We start from the raw sequence: 19,685 nt of genomic DNA, 5'->3' as shown, positions 1-19,685 counted from the left end.
TAGTTTTAGGATGAAATGTTATTTAAATATCTGCTAAATCCATTTGGATGATTATTTCTGTTATTTTTAATGTATCAGTTTAGTTTCAGTTGCCACAAACGGTCAATTGATGAACTTGGGTATTGAAATCTCCTACTATTATCGTGTTGGCACCAATATATTCTTTGAGGCTTAGTGATTTTCTTTTGGTGAATTTAGGTGCCCTAGCATTTGAAACATAGTTGTTCATAATTGATAGTTCATCTTAGTATTATTTTTTCTTTGACAATTATTTTGTCCTTCCTTATCATTTTTGATATCTTTGGTTGAAAGTCAATTTTATTCAATGTAAGAAAGGCTATTTCCGTTTTATTTCTTGGGACCATTTGCTTGGAATTTCTCTCCAGCCTTTTACCTTGAGATAGTGACTGTCTATATAATTAAGGTATATTTCCTGTATGCAGCAAAATGTTCGGTCCACTTTATTTATTCAATCCCTTAGTTTATATATTCTTATTGGAGAATTAAGTCCATTGATGATAAGAGATATTAAATAAAATTTATTGTTCTTTCCTGCTATTTTTATTGTTAGAAATGGAATTACTTTTGTGTGGCTATCATCTTTTGGGTTTGTTGAAAGATTAATTCCCAAATTTTTCCTAGGGTGTAGTTCCTTTCTTGTGTTGGAAGTGTCCATCTACTATCCCATGTAGGGCTAGATTTGTTGAAAGATGTTTTGTAAATTTGGCTTTGTCATGGAGTATCTTGGTTTCTGCATTCATGGTAAGTGAAAATTTTACCAGATATCCAAGCCTGGAGATCCAGAAATAAATGCAAACACCTACGGTCACTTTATCTTTGACAAATGTTCTAAAACCATTTAATGGAAAAAAGACAGAATTTTCAAAAAATGGTGATGGTTCAACGTGAGGTCAGCATATAGAAAAATCAATTATTTAAACAAACTCACAGGGTGGGGGAACAAATGATCACATTGTTAGATGGTGACAAAAAATGAAAACAATCAATACCTCTTCATGTTAAAAGATTTGGTACATATTATAAATTCAAGGTCCATACATAAACTTAGTAAAAACAATATTACAAAAAGAGTACCCAACATCAACATAAATGGAGAGAACCTTGAAGCAATTCAACAAATATCTGGGAATAGAAAAGGTTGCCCAATCTCCACTTACTTCTTTAATATAGCACTAGAAATCTTATTCACAGAAATTAGACAACCAAAGGAGATAAAGGGAATTCAAGAAGTCAAAATATCATGATTTGTATATGATATGATAGTATATTTTAGTGACCCCAAAAATTCAACCAGAGAACTCCTTCAGCCAATAAACAACTTCTGTAAAATGGCTGGATATAAAATTAACTCAAACAAATCATTACGCTTCCTCTACTTCAAGGATAAACAGGTTGAGAAGAAATTAGGGATATGACAATTTTCACATTAGTCACAAATAATAAAAAATACCTCAGTGTGACTCTAACCAAGCAAGTAAAAGGTCTTTATGACAAGAACTTCAACTCTGTGAAGAAAAAAAAATGAAGAAAATCTCAGATGGAAAGATTTTCCATGCTTATGGATTGGTAGAGTTAATATTACAAAAATGGCAAACTTGGCAAAAGCAATCAACATATTCAAGGCAATCGCTATCACAATTCCAACTCACTGCTTCATAGAGTTAGAAAGAGCAATTTGAAAATTCATTTGAAATAACAAAAACCCCATGACAGAGAAAACTCTCCTCAACAAGAAAAGAACTTCTTTACTTTTTCTTTTTTTTCTGCTTGTAAAGTTTATTCACCACAAGGGCACCCCTAAAGGAAGAAGCAGGAGCTGATATCTGATCTGTGTTCTTCTTGAAAGCCTTGCATCGTAACACAGCATAAGGTTAGCAAAAGGATGGGAAGGTTTGCTTTTCATTTGTGGAACATTCTGTGGCTTCGGGTACCCATCTTTTTATGAGATTTCACTTTGTAGTGTTGGAAGAATTGTTCTGTGATATCATGAGATTGTGCAGTAAACAGTCCTTTTCTTTATTCCTGTAATGAAAGCAAACATTTATTGTTTTCAGTTCCTTCAGAGAGCTTGCTAGGAGACTAGATCAAGGAGGAACTTGGGAAGAGGGACTTAGATATGCAAAATATATTTTTGGTATTGGATTTCTTCTAGGTACTTTAGGGAACTAACTTCATAAGATTTGGAATATAATCAGAAAAGAGCTTGTTAAAGATGTAGAAAAGCACGTGGTGTGGTTGCACAGGCCTTTAATCTTAGTACTAGGGAGCAGAAGCAGGCAGAACTCTAAGTTCAAGGCCAGCTTGGTCTACAGAGAGAGAAAGAGAGAAAAGGTGAGAGAGAGAGAGAGAGAGTTTTCTGGTACTGCCAGGGATATAAAAGAAACACTGTCAAAAAAATGTTCAAGAATAAGTTCCGTATTATACAAAGAAAAAAATTCTCATTTTATTTTAGTAAGATGTTAATAATTTTTTCTTCATTCTAATGAAATGACTTAGCTATAAAATAATCTGAAGGCACCGAAAATGTAAGAAAAGGTGCTTTACATCACTATTCCCCTTAAACTATAAGTTGAATTTTTATTAAATAAACCTATGTAAATACACTTTGAAGGCTTTTCTGTGATTAGCTAAAGGGCTTTTACATTGTGAATTAAGAATGTTGGATTTCAGGCCAATCTTGAAAGGTCATCACTAAGGTGTAGAAGCATATTAAGCATACAAAATCAAATATAAAATTTTGCACAATAAAAAATGAGAACCTTTAATTGGTTTTCCTCTAATGTAAACACTTTCTTTTTGTTGAGTGAAGATTTTATGATTTGAACTAATTTTATGAGAAATACCACCTGCTTTCAGAAGATAAGAAACAGAGAAAGATGAGGAAAAACATATGCTAAGGAACAATGAACTGGGATAGAGTATTCTAGGTAATATATAGATCAATAAATTTGACACGTCTGTTACTGGTAAGGTGGGGACTTCATTACGCATATTTATGTACTTAAAAATGTTTTCTTTTCTTCTTAAGTTTGTATGGTTGCTCTGAAAACACTGGGTTTTGTGTTAAGATCTTTGCATATTTAATGATAGTTTTGAAATATTATGTTATAATCAAAAGCCGTGCTTTGTACAAACTTTTTAAGCAACAAAAAAGAGAATTGTCCGCTTGAGTTTTATGAAGAAAGTTAGTATGTTAAACATGAATAAATTTTTCTGATATATGCCTTCTCTTCATATACCATGCTTATTGATGAATCCTTAGCACATAGGAATGAATAGTAACCATCTTAGTATAGTTTCAGGATTTTATAGTATATTGTTTGACACGTGCATTTCTATTAAAATGCTATCACTTTTCTAATTCTCTTAATTTAACTGAAGAGGTTTTCCATAACTTCTAGTCCGTTTTCAATTAATTTAACAGGTCTTTGGTGTTATTATTGAATTTTATGACAGTATCTTCTTAATGTTCTTTATTTTTAAGGTAAATAGGTAAATATATATATATACATATATATATATATATATATATAACAAAAATATTTTATAAAAAAATTAAATTATTAGTGGAAAATCACTTAGTGATGGACAATTTTATAAACATTCTCTAAAGTATGAATATTCTACAATTTTAATTAGTATTAAAACATTATATATACCACAACCTTCATTAACCTTAGCATACACTGATCTAGTTAACATAACCACAAATTTTTATCTGTAAAATTTTTTTCTTAGTTTGTCAGTAATTAATCTTGACTTCTCTATCTGAGCTTTCTCATCATTATTCACAAAAAAATCTATTGTTGTTTTATTGAGAATAGTAAGGAATGTTCGTTGATATGTAGATACATAAGAATATGACAATATACGAAATGGTATTTCATTAAGCCCTAGGAAAACTAAACTATCATGGTTTCAGGAAAATAAACGTAACTAGAAAATATACCGAGTAAGGTAGCAAAGACTCAGAAAGGCAAATACCATGTGTTCTTCCTCATATAGATCATAGAATCTCCTTCTAATATACTTGTATTTATGTGAAGCTGTGGATGGTTTGAGTTTATTTAACTGATATAGGTCGCAGACATTAGAAAGTTGGGTTTTAAACAGTGTGCCATGGAAGATATTGAACATGTGGGATATGGATGTAGATGTAAGAATAATGAAGTGAGACTAGTATAAGTGGTGAGGGACATAGGACAGGAAGGAATAAAGAACTTAAAAAGCGAGGATGAGGTTGAATGTCAACAAGAATAAAATAAGACAACCTGTTACTTTATAGGTTAGGTTAAAATAAATATTAAAATTTAAATCTAATACCATTATGTTTAATGCTATATACATCATGTTTGAGGAAAAGTGCCAGCAAGTGATATCAAAATGGAAATAATATATTTATCTTATTTGATCTTAGTCAAATTATCCATAATTATTTGGTAAAAACATCATTTGTCTGCCAAATTTATTGTACCACTTAAAAAATTGCCTGTGATATAATCAAACTTTATGATAGTAGACAATTTTATTATTAGGTCAACCTTTAAAATCTGTGATTTGATCTATGTTTTAAGTTTTTTTTTTACTTAAATTTGTTCCTCCAGACATTCACACATATTAAATTATCATTTTCAAAGTTGAATACTAATATAAAAATATGATCCAGCAGGGTTTTTGAAATTGCTCAATTATAAGTAATATTATCCGTAAACTACAGGACATTCTCCACTAAGCTCATAGATACAAAGAAGATACACAAGAAGAATGCCCCAAGTGCATATGATTGAGTCTCATGTAGAATGGGCATAAAATTGTCTAGGAGGCCGATTGAGGGAAGGAACTAGATGGGAGATGGAAGGAAGAGGAAAATGGATCCTGTGTGGGAAGGGAGAGGAGATATGACCCGATAGTCAGGAGAAGGAAAGGATATCTTGAACTTTTAGAGATGAGGAGGTAGGGGAAATCTCCAGGAAGAGAAAGAGTCCGGGATAATGAAGGTACGCACGAATCAATGGGGTTTACCGAAGCTGTGACTTACATTGGTGATATGGAACATTAAGAGGCCAACTCCTGTAGCCCGGAAGGACACCAGTGGAGGGATAAAGACACAAATACAACTACAAAACTTTCTAGGCAAAATTTTTCAAGCCTAAAAGAAATTTAGAACCGTATTCTAGGGTCTATGTTCTCCTTTGCTTTATTGATGGCTGGTAATTTTTGTATAAAATAAGGATTTGGGACATTATCATTAGAAGTAGGTATACAATATTTATATTGTTATATTCATGCTTTAGCTGGGCCCACTTTGTTGCCAATATCATTACAAAAATATAAAATTATAATTAATAATTTTTATAATTATAATTTTATAATTATAATTATAAAATTAGAAAACAGAATTTTTGAGTACACATTCAGGAATATATATAAAGTCCTCTTTCAAAGAATGTACAATAAGAAAATGTAATACAGTATTCATTCAATTTAACGTCTGGAGGGAAAATATTGGACTTTAGGAAACAGAGAAAACCTAGGAACTTGAATTGTATGTCACAGGAATGGACGTGGAAGTGAAATTATTATCCAGAATATTCTCCTCCACACCATGTTCCTAGATCTTTTTTACCCATGCCAAGCCCCTGACCAACATTCTCTATTCCGAACATGTAAGTACTAATGAAGCAAAGAGAAATCTCTAGCTTTAAAGATATATAATATGTAAAGGTTTCCAGTATGTCACAGGAGACACTCTTGGAAAGGGCACCCTCAAATCTGGTCCATGGGAAAGTTCAGTGAGTCTTGGGTACGTATTGAGTGGGATTGCAGAAGTAGTAGCCTTTATCTGAGCCTTCCACACATGGGAATCAGGTGCTGCGATCTTCTTAGAATCATCTGGACTTCCCTGCTTGATATGGTTCCTGGAAGTCAGAGCGTTTATGTAATCAATTTCTTCAATACAAAAGCCAGTTGTTGGGAAGGGCACATTTGTTCTTCTCAGAGCTCGTGGCTTTTACTCTTTTTGCTCTGAAGAAAAAGGTTCAAAGAAACAAAGGAAAGAAAAGTATGGTCTACTCAGCAGTGTAAACACCTCCATGCTTTGGATTCCTATTGTGTAATTTGTTTATAACACTGATATCTGGAGGAGAAGAGCTTCTAGTTGAGACTTCATCATCTCAGTCTTTCCACTTGTATTACTCTGAATACCATTCTCTGACAGTGACTCTTTAGATTTCTGAGTCAATAGGTTTGATTAGCTGGCAGATTTCTTTTCTTTCTTTCATTGTTTTTATTTTTTATAAAATTTTATTGCTTTTTTAACTGGATATTTCTACATTTGAATTTCAAATGTTATTTCCTTTCCCAGTTTCTTTTCCATAATTAGCCAATACAATTCTGCTCCCCTTCTTCTATAACCCACCTTACTGCCCCCTGACATTGCCTTGAACTTGGAGTCAAACCCAATGACTTCTCCTTCCATTGGTGACCCCAAGGCCATCCTTTGCAACATATGCAGTTGGAGCCATAGTTCTTTCCATGTACAGTCTTTGAATATTGGTTTATTACCAGAAATCTCTGTTGCATTTGCATTGTTGTTCTTATGGTGTTGAAAGCACCTTTAGCTCTTTTAATCCTTTTTCAAACCCTACCAACAAGATGTCAATTTTCAGTTCACTGGCAGCATAGACTCCTTAGCTTCATCACTCTTATCTACATCTGGTTGCTGAATGTGTGTGTGTGTGTGCGTGTGTGTGTGTGTGTGTGTGTTTCTGTGTCTGTAGAGCTAAACAATGAATTCTCAAATGAGGAATATCAACATCCTTTGCCATCAGGTAAATGGAAATAAAGAAAAAAAATCCTGAGTTTCCACAGCACACCAATCAGAATGACGAGGATATATTTGGTCCCTTGTACAGCTATGGTGTTTGGTGGATTTTTAACATGGATTCTGCACTACTAGGTTAAGATTTTAGAATCCACAAATGACAAAGCCATATAGACTCCTTCCTATTCTTATGAACCTACTGAAGTAGAAGATTCACTGGACTTCAAGCCACTCCTCTCCCAGCCCATGTCATGAACTTTATGTTTGGACTGAATAAATAATCATGGTAAAACATCCAAAACCCTCAAATCTGGCCATCGAAACACTGGAAGGTAGATATTAGAGAACTGCTATCTAATGCCACTGCAGAACCACATTATATAGTCTATGTCGTCCTTTCCTTTACTAATGTCAGGTAATTTTTGGATAAAATAAGGATTTAGGAGTTTATCATTTAAGTAGATACAGAATATTTACACTATTATATTCACTGTAGAACTGGGCCCCCTTTTTTCCAAAATCAGAGCAAATAAATGGAATAGGATAATAGAACATTGGAGTACACATTCAGCAATATATATAAAGTCCACTATCAAGGAATGTACAATAATAAAATGTAATAAAATATTCACTCAATTAAAAGTCTGTTGGGAAAATATTGGCCTTTAGAAAAGAGAGATATCTGAGGAAATTGAACTATAGGCCAGAGGAATGGAACTGGGAATAAAACTATTATCCAGTAGAATCTCCTGCACTCCATATTCCTAGATCTTAGAGACCCAAGCCATGCCTCTGGCTAACTTTCTCCATTCAGAGCATGTGACCACTAGTGAAGCAGAGATAAGTCTCTACCTTAAGAGAGATTGAGTACATAAAGGTTTCCAGTGTGTCACAGGAGACATACCTGGAAAGGACACCTTCGAATCTGGTAAATGTAAGGAAAGCTGTTTAGCAGGTAGGAGATGGCAGATATCAGTGACATCATAAATAGGACCTCCATGACAAATTTGTTGTAACTAGGAGAGCCCTAGCTTCTTCTGTGATGTAACAATTATTGTCCTGACAGGAACTGCCTCTCACATATTCCCTCAGTAACTCTCCGGTTTGCTAATTGGCCACTAATTCAGAGTAAACAGCCATTTGGGAGTGAGAACAAAAAGGATAAAGAGATCAGAGATGAGGAGAAAGAAGCTGACCTGTCTTTGTATGAAAAAAAAAAATGAAAAATAAGTGGTACTTTGAAAAGTTCAGAGAGCCCTGGGAAGGGTTGGAGTGGTATCGCTGAAGAGTTAGACTTGATCTGAGACTTACACATATGGAAATCAAGAGCTGGAAGCTTCACAGAAGCATCTGGACTTCCCTGTTCTTATGGTTCCTGGATGTCAAAGGTTTTATATCATTCATTTCCTAATTACAAAGCCAAGATTTTGAGAGGGCACAGTTGTTTTTCTGAGATCTATGGCCTTTTTTCTTTTTGCCCAGGAGAAAAAGTCCTAAGGAAGGAGGTAAAGACAAGTATTGGGTCCTCAGGTCAGAGTAAACTCCTCCAAGCTTTGGATACCTATAGTGCATTTTGTGTCTGACACGGATATCTCGGAGAAAGAAGTGCTTCTAGTTGAGACTTCATCATCTTTGTCTTACCACAAGTATTACTCTGAATACCAATTTAGATTTCTGAGTAAATAACTGTGATTAGTTGGAAGTTTTCTTTACTTTTATTTCTTTCTTTTTTTAATTTTTTATCAATTTAAGTGTTTTTAAACTGGAATAGTCTATATTTACGTTTAAAATATTATTTCCTTTCTCAGTTTCTTGCCCATAAGATCACAACCTGTTCACAATCCCTTCTTCTCTAACCATAATTCTGCCCCTTGACATTCCTTTAAACTGGGAGACAAACCAAGGTAGGACCAAGGACTTCTCCTTCCATTGGTGCCAACAAAGCAATCCTCTGCCACATATGCATTTGGAGCCATATTTCTGTCTATGTTCATTCTTTGAATATTGGTTTAGTACCAGAAAGCTCTGGGTCATTGAGAATGGTGTTCTTTTGTAGTTAACAGCACCTTCAACAATTGTAATACTGTCTCAAAATCTACCAACATGATGTCCGTTTTCAGTTCACTGGTTTGCCACTAACATTCAGTTCTGTATTAGACATGCTCTAACTGTGCCTCTCAGGAAATATCTATATCCAGTTCCAGGTAGAATGCACTTCTTAGCTTCATAAATCTTATCTAGTTTTGGTGGCTGATATATATATATATATATATATATATATATATATATATATATGTAAATATATATATATATATATATATGTGTGTGTGTGTGATATATGTATGATATATATATATAATGATATATATGTATACATATATAATGATATATATGAATATACTTTTGGTGGCTCCAACAGTTATGAAGTTAGGGGGAATTTTAACATGGATTCAGTGCAACTAGGTCAAGAATGTAGAATCCACAAATTGCATTGGCAAATAGATTCCCTCCTGTTCTTATGAAACTATTGAAGATGAGGTCTCCCTGGTCCTGAAGCCATTCTTATCACTTCCTATCTTTCTCTATCTTATGTTTCGCCTCAAGAAAGAATCATGGTAAAACATCCAAAAACCTCAAATCTAGCCCTGAGACACTGGAACAGAAGAACCGAGATCAAAAGGGACCTGAGAACCAAATTCTATACTACATGTGGTCCTATGCTTTACTTATATGTGGAAATGTTAGGATGAAATAGTAATTTGGTGTTTACCACTTGAAGTAGGTACACCCAATTTACAGTGTTATAATCACTCTAGAGCTGGGCGCCTTTGTTGCGAAATTCATTGAAGAAAATAGAAGTGGAAAAGAGAATTTTCAGTACACATTCAGGAATATGTATAAAGTCACCTATCAAGGAATATACAATAAAAATTGAAATACACATGCATTCAATTAAAGGTCTGTAGGGAATAACTGGCCTTTGGGAAAATAGAAAACGAAGAAAATTGAACTGTGTCACAGGAATGAACCTGAGAATGAAAATATTATCTAGAAGAATCTTCTACACTCCTGTCCCTAAATCTCATCGACCCATGCCAAGACCCTGAATAACTTTGTCCATTCAGAGCATGTAACCACTAATGAAGCAAAGACAAGTCACTAGCTTTAGAGAGATGGAGTATGTAAACATTTCCACTGTGTCACAGAAGGCATACCTGGAAAGGGCACTCTCAAATCTAGTCAATGTAAGGAAAGCTCTTTAGCAGATAGGCCATGGCAAGTCTTAGAGACATCATCATTAGTTCATTCATGAAAAATCTCTGGTATCCTTGAGAGCCAAAGCTTCTTCTGTGATGTCACAAGTATTGCTGTGACTGCAACTGATCTTCAAATGTTCCTTCATTACCTCTAGGGTTTACTAATTGGTCTCTAATTCAGAGTAAACAGTCATTTGGGAGTGAGAAAAAAGAAGATGAAGAGATATGAGAAGGGGATTAAGCTGGCTTTCTGTCTTGTTTAAAAAAAAAAAAAAGAAAGGCATATGCGGTCCTTGGAAAGCTCAGTGAGTCCAAGGTAGGATTTGTGTGGGATCGCTAAAGAGATAGCCTTTTTCTGAGCCTTCCACATATGGGAATCAAGAGCTGCAAGTCTCTTAGAAGCATCTGAACTTCCCTGTTCTTATGGTTCCTAAAATTCAAATAGTTTATATCATTCATTTCTTTATTACAAAACCCAAGTATTGTGAAGAGCACAATTGTTTTCCTGAGCTCATGACCTTTACTGTTTTTGTCAAGAAGAAAGGTACTAACGAAGAGGGGAAGTACAAATATTGTGTTGCTATCTCAGAGTAAACAACATGCTTTGGATACCTATAGTGATTTTTTTGTCTGACACTAATATTAACGTGACAGAAGTGCTTCTAGTTGTGACTTCATCATCTCAGTCTTTCCACTAGTATTACTCTGCCACTTCAGATTTACGAGTCAATATGAGTGATTACTTGACAGATTTTACTTTCTTTTATATCTTTCTATTTTATTTTTTAGAAAATTTTATTGTTTTTTTAACTGGATGTTTCTATATTTAAATTTCAATTATTATTTCCTTTCCGAGTTTCCTGAGCATAAGATCCCTACACATTCCCATTTCCTTTTTCTCTAACCAGCCTTTCTCCCGCGTGACATTCCCTTCAACTGAAAGATGTACAAGGGAGGACAAGGGCTTCCCTTTCCAATGTTGATCAAAAATTACATCCATTACCACATATGAATTTGGAGCCATTCCTCAGTCCATGTACTTTCTTTGTGTTTTCGTACAGTAAGAGAAAGCCCTGGTTCATTCACATTGTTGTTCTTATGGGGTTGAAAGTACCTTAAGCTCTTCTAATCCTTTTTTAAGTTTACCAATAACAGGTCCGTTTTTTGTTCACTGGTATTTACTAGCATTCACTTCTGTATTTCACATGCTGTATCATTGTCTCTCAGGAAATATCTTTTTCCGATTCCTGGCAGAATGCAATTCTTACCTTCACCTATCTTATCTAGTTAGGTTGGCTGATGTGTATATATATATATATATATATATATATATATATATATATATATATATATATATGATTTTGGTGGCTCCTACACCTATGTGGTTAAGGGGAAAGTTAACATGGGTTCTTCCCAACTTTGTCAAGAATCTAGAATTCACAAATGACAGTTTCAAATAGTCCTCTTTGTGTTTACCTATTGTAGTAGATAATTTACTGTTCCTCAAGCCATGTTTCTCCCTTCACATCATCCAATATCTTAGGATTGGCCTGAAGAAAGAATTGTGGTGAAACATCCTAAACCCTCAAGCCTGCCCATGGAAAAACTGGAAGCTATGTAGTCTAGTACTGATATCAAATGGGACTAGAGAACTGAATTCAACAGTGAAAGATGTGCTTTGCTTTCCTGATGTCTGGAAATTTTTTGATAAAATAAGGATTTGGGAGTTTATCATTTGTAGTAGGTTTACAGTATTTACACTTTTATAATCACTGTATAGCTGGAGTCACTTGTGACCAAATTCATTGAAGAAAATGGAATTGGCCAACAAAATTTTTGAGTACACATTGAAGAATATTTACAAAGTCCCTTACAAAGCAATATACAGTAAGAAATTGAAATACAATATTCATTCTATTCAAGGTCTGTAGGTAAATACTGACCTTTGAGAAACGGAGAAACCCTCGAATATTGAACTGTATGTCACAAGAATGAACCTGTGACATATAGAATAAAAATATTATCTAGAAGAATCTCCTACACTCCATTTTCCTAAATCTTTTTTACCCATGCCATGCCCCTTAATAACTTTCTGCATTCAGAACATGTAACCACTAGTGAAGCAGAGAGAAATCTCTACCTTTAGAGAGATGGAGTACATAAAGGTTCCACTGTGTCAGAGGAAACATACCTGGAAAGTGCAAACTCGAATCTGGTCAGTATAAGGAAGGGTCTTCAGCAGGTAGGCCATGGCAGTTCTCAGTGACATCATCATTAGGCCTCCCTGAAAACTCTCTTCTAACCTGTAGAACATTATCTTCTTCTATGATGTCACAAGTGTTGTCCTGACTGCAACTGCCTCTTAGATATTCCTTTAGTAACTCTAGGGTTTACTAATTGGCCTCTAACTCAGAGCAAATTGGGGAGTGATAACAAAGAGGATGAAGAGATCAGAATTAGGGAGAAAGAAGCTGGCCCTCTGTCTTGGTATAAAAAACAAGGAATAAATATATGGTCCTATGGAAAGCTCAGTGAGACATTTATAGGTAGGGGTTGAGTGCTATCGATGAAGGGATAGCCTTGATCTGAACCTACCACATAAGGGAATCAGAAGTTGGGAGACTCTCAGAAGCATCTGGACTTCCCTGTTCTTATGGTTCCTGGAGAATTCATATCATTCATTTCTTACTTCCAAAAGCCAAGTGTTGTGAAGGACACAGTTGTTTTCCTGAGAGGTCATGACCTTTACTCTTTTTGTCAAGAAGAAAAAGTCCTAAGGAAGAAGTAAAAAACAACTATTGTGTCCCTAGCTCCGAGTAAACTCCTCCATGCTTTGGATATCTATAGTGCAGTTTGTGTCTGACACTGATATTTGGGAGAAACAAGTGCTTCTAGTTGAAACTTCATCATCTCAGACTTTCCACTAGTATTACTCTATCACTTCAGATTTCTGAGTCAATATGTGAGATTGCTTGGCAGCTTTCTTTTCTTTTATATCATTCATTTTTTTTATATTTTAGCAATTTTTTCTTCTTTAAGTAGATGTTTCTACATATACATTTAAAATTTTTCCTTTCTCAATTTCCTGTCCATAAGATCCCTACCCATTCCATTACCTTCTTCTCTAACCAACCTTTCTGTCGCATGAAATTCCTTTGAACTGGGAGACACACTGTGGAGGACAAGGCCTCTCTTTCCAATGTTGCCCAAAAAGGCCATCCTCAGCCACATATGCATTTGGAGCCATAGGTCAGTTCTTATACTTTTTTTGTATGTTGGGCTAGTACGAGAAAGCTCTGGTCATTGGCATTGTTGTTAGTATGGGTTTGAAAACACCCTCAGCTCCTCTATCTTTATTCAAAATTTACCAAAAAGAGGTCCATATTCAGTTCACTGGTTTACTACTAGCATTCACTTATGTATTTGACATGCTATATCTGTGTCTCAAGAAATATTTATATCTGGTTCCTGGAAGAATGCACTTCTTACTTTCGTCAATCATATCTAGTTTTTTTGACTGATGTGTACATATATATTTTTGATGGCTCCAACACCTAAGTGTTTAAGTGGAATGTTAACATGGATTCTGCTCACCTATGTCAAGAACATAGAATTCACAAATGACCATTTCAAAAATATTCCTTCCTGTTTTTATAAACCTATTTAAGTAAATGTTTAACTGTTCCTCAAGCCATTCTTCTCCCTGCCCATCATCTGGTATCTTATGTTTTGCCTTAAGATAGAATCATGTTAAAACATCCTAAAACCTCAAGTCTGGCCATAGGAATTCTGGAAGCTCAATAGTGTAGTACTGATATCAAATGGGACAAGAAGCCAAATTCATTAGTCCATGTTGTCCTTTGCTTTCCTGATGTCTGGTAATTTTTTTATAAAATAAGGATTTGGGAATTCATCATTTGAAATAGGTAGACCATATTTACAATGTTATACTCACTCATTACCTGGGTCCCCTTTGTGACCAAAATCATTGCAGAGAATGGAATTTGAAAACAATATTTTTGAGTACACATGGAGGAATATTTACAAATTCCCTTATCATGCCCAACCTCGACTAACAAGGAAGACATGACCAATGAAGATCTTCTTCAAGCAGTTTTACTCAGGAACCTTGATACAATTTTCAGACACCAGGGAATCCCCGGAGCACACTTAAATAGCTAGTGCTGGCCAGTCCCAGCAAGCAACGTGGGCCATGCAGGTAGGCTGTCACTATGCAGAAGCTAGCAAACCAGGCAGGCATAGACAAATAAGGACCTGCTTACTACAAGGAGAGCGCACCATTGGGAGGGTGGAAGGTAGAAACCAGTGCCATGTTTGAGGTGGACCAAACACCGCTGCCTATAGTTCCCCCTTTTATTTAATTAACCGAGCAGGCAAAGGCACCACTGAGCATGGTGACCCACCCCAACCACGTGTCTTAGGATCATCTCTTCATTAAACCAGTCTTAGGACAACTCGTCTCCCACAAGTTTCCCTGCCATAGATAGAAGTTAGGTTGCCCATCACTGTGCACAGTCACTCACACATACTCAGGCGTGAGGTACAACAAGGTCTCTGAATGACCCTAAGACAGGCTTGAGGGGACTGTCCTGCTTCAATGGCTGCAAACTGTGTGCCACCTCTGAACAAACCTCATTCTAAAATAGACACCACAGGCACACTAGGGAGACCAGCAGCAAGAGTCCAGCTAGGGTTTCCATACCCACCCATACCCTCAGATGATTCATAGCATTAGCAATCCAAGATGACAATCTTGTAGCCAGTCTAGCATCTGCATGTGTGGAGTTCATCTTCAGGATGGCTACATGTAGCTGATCCATTTAGGAGTCGAATTCTCCTGCCCAATTGCCTTGAAGATAACGTGACAACTGTTTACCCAAATTAGAGGAGTGGGCTTAAAAGTCATGACGTATCGGCATGAGTCTTGGGAACTCCGGTAGTATCCCCCACCAGGGCTCTGTTTGAACCAGCATTTGGGTCACACCGAGAAGTGTCAGCAACAGCAGGATCATCATTCTTGTAGCACCTCCTGGTCAATCTTTCAGGGACCTACAAAGGATCTTGCAGATCCGGAGGAAACACACAAACAGACCCTCTTGCCCATGCCAACATTGGATCTGGTCCATGCTATAAGCCAGTGATCACATCTTTCCATTTCACATAACTTTCAACGTGCCCACCCGACACTGATGTCGGTCAGCAGCAGAAAGGCCATCATCATTCAAAATTTAAAAAAAAAAATTAAGAATAAAAGGGGCTAAGGATATCTGTTCCTTGGGGCTTCTACCATGGCCTATTCCCCTTTTTTGTTTAATTATGCATTCCTTCAAGGTACGATGTGCTTCCTCAAGAACACATTGACGTTGGGGATTATAAGGCAGGTCATGGCACATTCATCTGTTTATAAAAGGATTTGAAAGATTTGGCAGTTTATGCTGGGCCACGATCAGTTTTTAAGTGTTGAGGTTTTCCCCAAGCAGCCCAGGCTTAGAGGTAGTGTCCAACAACATTGGGTGCATTTTCTCCACTCATAGGGGTAGCATGAATGACTCCTCAACAAGTATCCACAGAAACATGAATGTATTTTAGGCTCCCAAATCCAGGTATGTGAGTTACATCCATTTGCCAAAGCTTTAGGGGCAAGAGTCCTCTAGGATTAATCCCTACATTATGGGGATGGTGAAAAGTGATACACTGTTGACATCCTAAAACTATCTGTCAAGCATCTGCTCAAGACAAGTGAAATTTCTGCTCTTAGATCTTAGTAAGCACATTAAATTGTTTATGAAACTGTTGGGCTTCATCCAATGATGAGTTTAAGAATATGAACTCCATTCGGGTACATCTATGCACAAGATCATTTCACTCACTGAGAGGAGCAGGCAAACCTTTATGAGCTCTAATATTTTGGACAAAAAACTTGTGACCTCTTTCTCTGATCAATTCCTGAAGTTCCCTCAGCAGCTGGCATACCATGCTGCTAATTTTAATAGGGCCAGCCACTTCTAATATCTTAACTGCATTAACATATATGATGAATGAGAGAGCAAATTAAAGGCAAAGGAACAATTTTATACACTTCCTGCACAATCTTGAATTCAATTATTTGTGGAGAGCTGGGTTGATATTGGCACAAAATTGTCTCTTGATGGTTAATCACATAAGCTCCACAGCCAATTTTGGATCCATTTGTAAAAATGTTTGGTGCCCCCTATATAGGAACACTGAAAGATCACGGGATGTTCTTTAAAGAAGGATAGCAAAGAGTGTTTTGGATAATGATTATCTATCTCTCGATGGAATCCACAGCATGATATAGCCCAATCATCCACAGTGCCACACAAGATCTTCATCTGCTGACCTGTATAGGGCACGATGATTGAGTTTGGGGAAACAACAAATTATTGTACGCAATGTTGGATCGCATTCAGGGCTAATCATGCAACTGCTGTACGATAATACTCTACTGATCTAGCTGGAGAAGCCTTGGGATAAACCCAAAGCAGAGGGCCATCTTGCCACAGCAATCCTGTGTGCTGCCTGTGGGTGGCTAGAATGCATAGCACAATGTCTGCACCCTCCTTCCATCGATGTAAAATTGTGACTTGTAATCCTTTTTCAACCTTCTCTAAAGCTTCCTTTGCTTCATCAGTCAATTGTCTAGGAGACTACAAGGCCGAATCCACAACTAAAGTGTTATACAATGGTTTTAATTCATAATTTGGTAATTTTAAATGACATCTGACCCAATTAATATCTCCTAGTAATTTTTCAAAATCATTAAGAGTCCTAAGATTATCTTTCCTCAATTCAACTTTCTGGGGGATAAGGGTATAAGGACTTAGTTTTGTTCTTAAATAATTTACAAAATTGCCCTTTTGTACCTTTTCTGGGGCAGTAATCAAATCCCCTACCTTCTAGCAATTTAACTAAATTTCCATATACTAAACCTAAAATCTCTTCATACTTTGCAGTTAAAAGGATATCATCTGTAAAATTGGGTGCAGGAAACTTCTGTCTTATTGGGGAAATGGCATTGCCCACAGAAAGTTGACACACAGAAGGGCTATTGGCCATACCCTGTGGTAAAACTGCCCATTGTAGTCGTTGATCAAGTTCTTCATGATAGCATGATGGAACAGTAAAAGCAAATCTTTCACTATCTCTTGGAAAAAGAGGTATGGAGAAAAAGCAATCTTTTATATCAATCACTACAACAGGCCAACAGTCTGGCAGAGAGGATAAAAGAGGAAGCCCGAGTTGCACTGGGGCCCATGATTTGCATCTGTTCATTAATAACTCGTAAATCATGCAACAGTCTCCATTTCCCTGACTTCTTTTTAAACACAAAAATTGGGGTATTCCAAGGTAATACTGATGGTTTTATAAGCTTGGCAGGCAGCTTTAGTTGTAGCAAACTTCTCAGAAGAAAGCAGCCACTAAGGAACCCAAACCGGCTCCACTGTTTTCCAGGTAATGGGAACCCTTCTTCAGCGGCCCCATGGAAAAACCCAGGACCTGATTCCTTTCTCTCTGTTGGGCAGTTATAGGGTTAGTCGTACCCTGCAGGTGTTTCCCTATTCCATTACCAGGAAAATAGCCCATATGTTTCATAATCTTTAGTGAAGTTTCAGAATACTCAGTGGTCAATTTGAAACCCATATCTTTCAGGAAATATCTCCCCCAAAGGGAAATGGGCAAATCCAACCCATAGGGTTGCATAACTCCTGAATGCCCTTCCTGATCTCTCCAACTCAGTTGTCTTGCCCTCATATCAGGAGCTTTTGTCTAATGGAGACCTTGTAATGTTTGAGATGAGGCCTGTACTGGTCTTCCAGAGGGCCAATCTTTCTTAGCTATTATACTTCTATCGGCCCCTTTATCCAACACTCCTAGGATCCTTTTACCATCTACCCTTAGCTCCATTACTGGGCATTGGTTTAAACCCAAGGCTAAAAATGTAAGGTCGGGGACTGTGGAACGGAAACCATTCTCTCCTCTCCCTCTAGAGTGGGCTACAAATCTTTCATGAAGTCTAGGCAAAAGTAATATTTGGGGTATTCTGTCCCCAGGGGAAATGGTACCAATACCTTTCAGTGATTCTACCATGATCTTGACTACCCCAGTTTAATCTGGGTAAATAACTCCTGGATGGACATGTAGTCCTTTTAAATATGTAGATGATCTCCCTATAAGTAACCCTACTGGCCCAGGTTCAAGGGGTCCTTTAAAATCAGATTCTATCAACTAGACCCCCATTCAAGGCGTTAGTACAGGTCTGCTGGTGGAGCAGAGGTCCAGTCCTGTGGAGCACTTAGTGGCTCACCTTGTCCTCTCGGATGGCGAAGGGACGGCCATATCTCGTGACTCTCTTATACGTCCTGATTCTCCACTGGCCCATATATTTGTAGGTCCTGGTGTCCTGGAACCGGCTGTCCATTTTTTGGACCTGCTCCACCAAAACCCGAGCTAAGAGGCTGCCCGAGTGGCACTCATGAGCCCAATGGTTCCCCTTTTTGGACTTGTGGCACAGACCTTGTTGCCTTGGGCGTTGGCCAATTCCTGTACTGAATAGACTTCTCCTTTCTCAACATTGCCTTTTTAGGTGCACCTGTTGATCACACTTAACACACACTCCTGAACTTCCTCCTTTTCTCTGCGTCTTCTGCATAACAGCATCCACAAGTCCAGCATTAGACAAAGGTCCCCCTATTTCTCTACAGACCTTCATCCAAGCTTCAAGTCCCTTATTCTTGTAAGGAATGATAGCAGCTCGACATTCCTTTGTGCACTGTTCATAGGCCAACTGTTTAATCAACGCCATAGCCGTATCGGGGTCGCCAAAGACTCTCCCCGCTGCTTCCACTAATCAGGCTACAAAGTCAGAGAATGGCTCCATAGGTCGTTGAAGGATCTTGATTAGGTTTCCACTCACTTCTCCCTTATTAGGTAAGGATTTCCATGCCTTTGTTGTAACTTCTTAATCTGCTGGTAAACCTGTCCTGGATACCCTGTCTGAGCATTGGCAAAGCGTCCCTGACCCAGCAGCATATCTCTATCCCAGACAGACTGGATGCCCCTCGCCCTGCTGCCAAGTTAGAGTCAGCGTGTTCATTGGGAAACTCAATAAGACAAGTTCTCCAATACAAATACTGTCCCAGTCTAAGACAGGCCCTAGTAAGTTTAATCCAATCACTAGGAGTCATGCAAAATCTGTGTCAGACCTCAACCTAAGCTATGGTAAATGAGGCCATAATGCCATAAGTGTTACTGATTCCTTCAGGGACTTGATCACCTTAAAGTCTAAAGGCTCATGATACCTTTGTTGATTAGCATCCACATAAACAGGATAGGCCAGATTCACTTCTGTGCGGACTGGCTCCCACACTTCTGGGCAGAATGGACTACCTGTTTGTTGCATGCCCAATGTCTCGCAAGAAGAAGCCGTGGCAACAGGATTCCTCTGTGAACAAGCCTTTATTGTACAGCTCTCTTGAACAGGGACAGTGGGACCTCAAGCAGCAAGAGTGCTCACCTTATATAGACAGCAGCAGAGGCTATGC

General features: G+C 37.2%; 1 long non-coding RNA gene across 15 annotated transcripts in view; it reads right to left on the bottom strand.

Annotated features, from left to right (window-relative positions):
- Window positions 1-19,685, bottom strand: part of LOC134484641 (uncharacterized) — a 69,635-nt gene that overhangs the window by 34,517 nt on the left and 15,433 nt on the right. For 10 of the 15 annotated variants that reach the window (XR_010062200.1, XR_010062193.1, XR_010062197.1 and 7 more), the window contains exon 2: window positions 1,472-2,043. The exons of 1 other annotated variant lie outside the window; for it this stretch is intronic. This is a non-coding gene — a long non-coding RNA (uncharacterized LOC134484641). Of the gene's footprint in view, window positions 1-1,471; window positions 2,044-7,696; window positions 7,814-12,292; window positions 12,395-19,685 lie in introns of those variants that run through there. 4 more of the 15 variants (XR_010062188.1, XR_010062187.1, XR_010062189.1 and 1 more) reach the window with 4 other exon arrangements.

The sequence above is a fragment of the Rattus norvegicus genome (assembly GCF_036323735.1).
Source record: "Rattus norvegicus strain BN/NHsdMcwi chromosome Y unlocalized genomic scaffold, GRCr8 chrY_unlocalized_21, whole genome shotgun sequence".
In the NCBI taxonomy this organism is placed as follows: Eukaryota; Metazoa; Chordata; class Mammalia; order Rodentia; family Muridae; genus Rattus; species Rattus norvegicus.
Note: the sequence above shows the minus strand (reverse complement) of the source record. Positions and strands in the feature narration are given on the sequence as shown.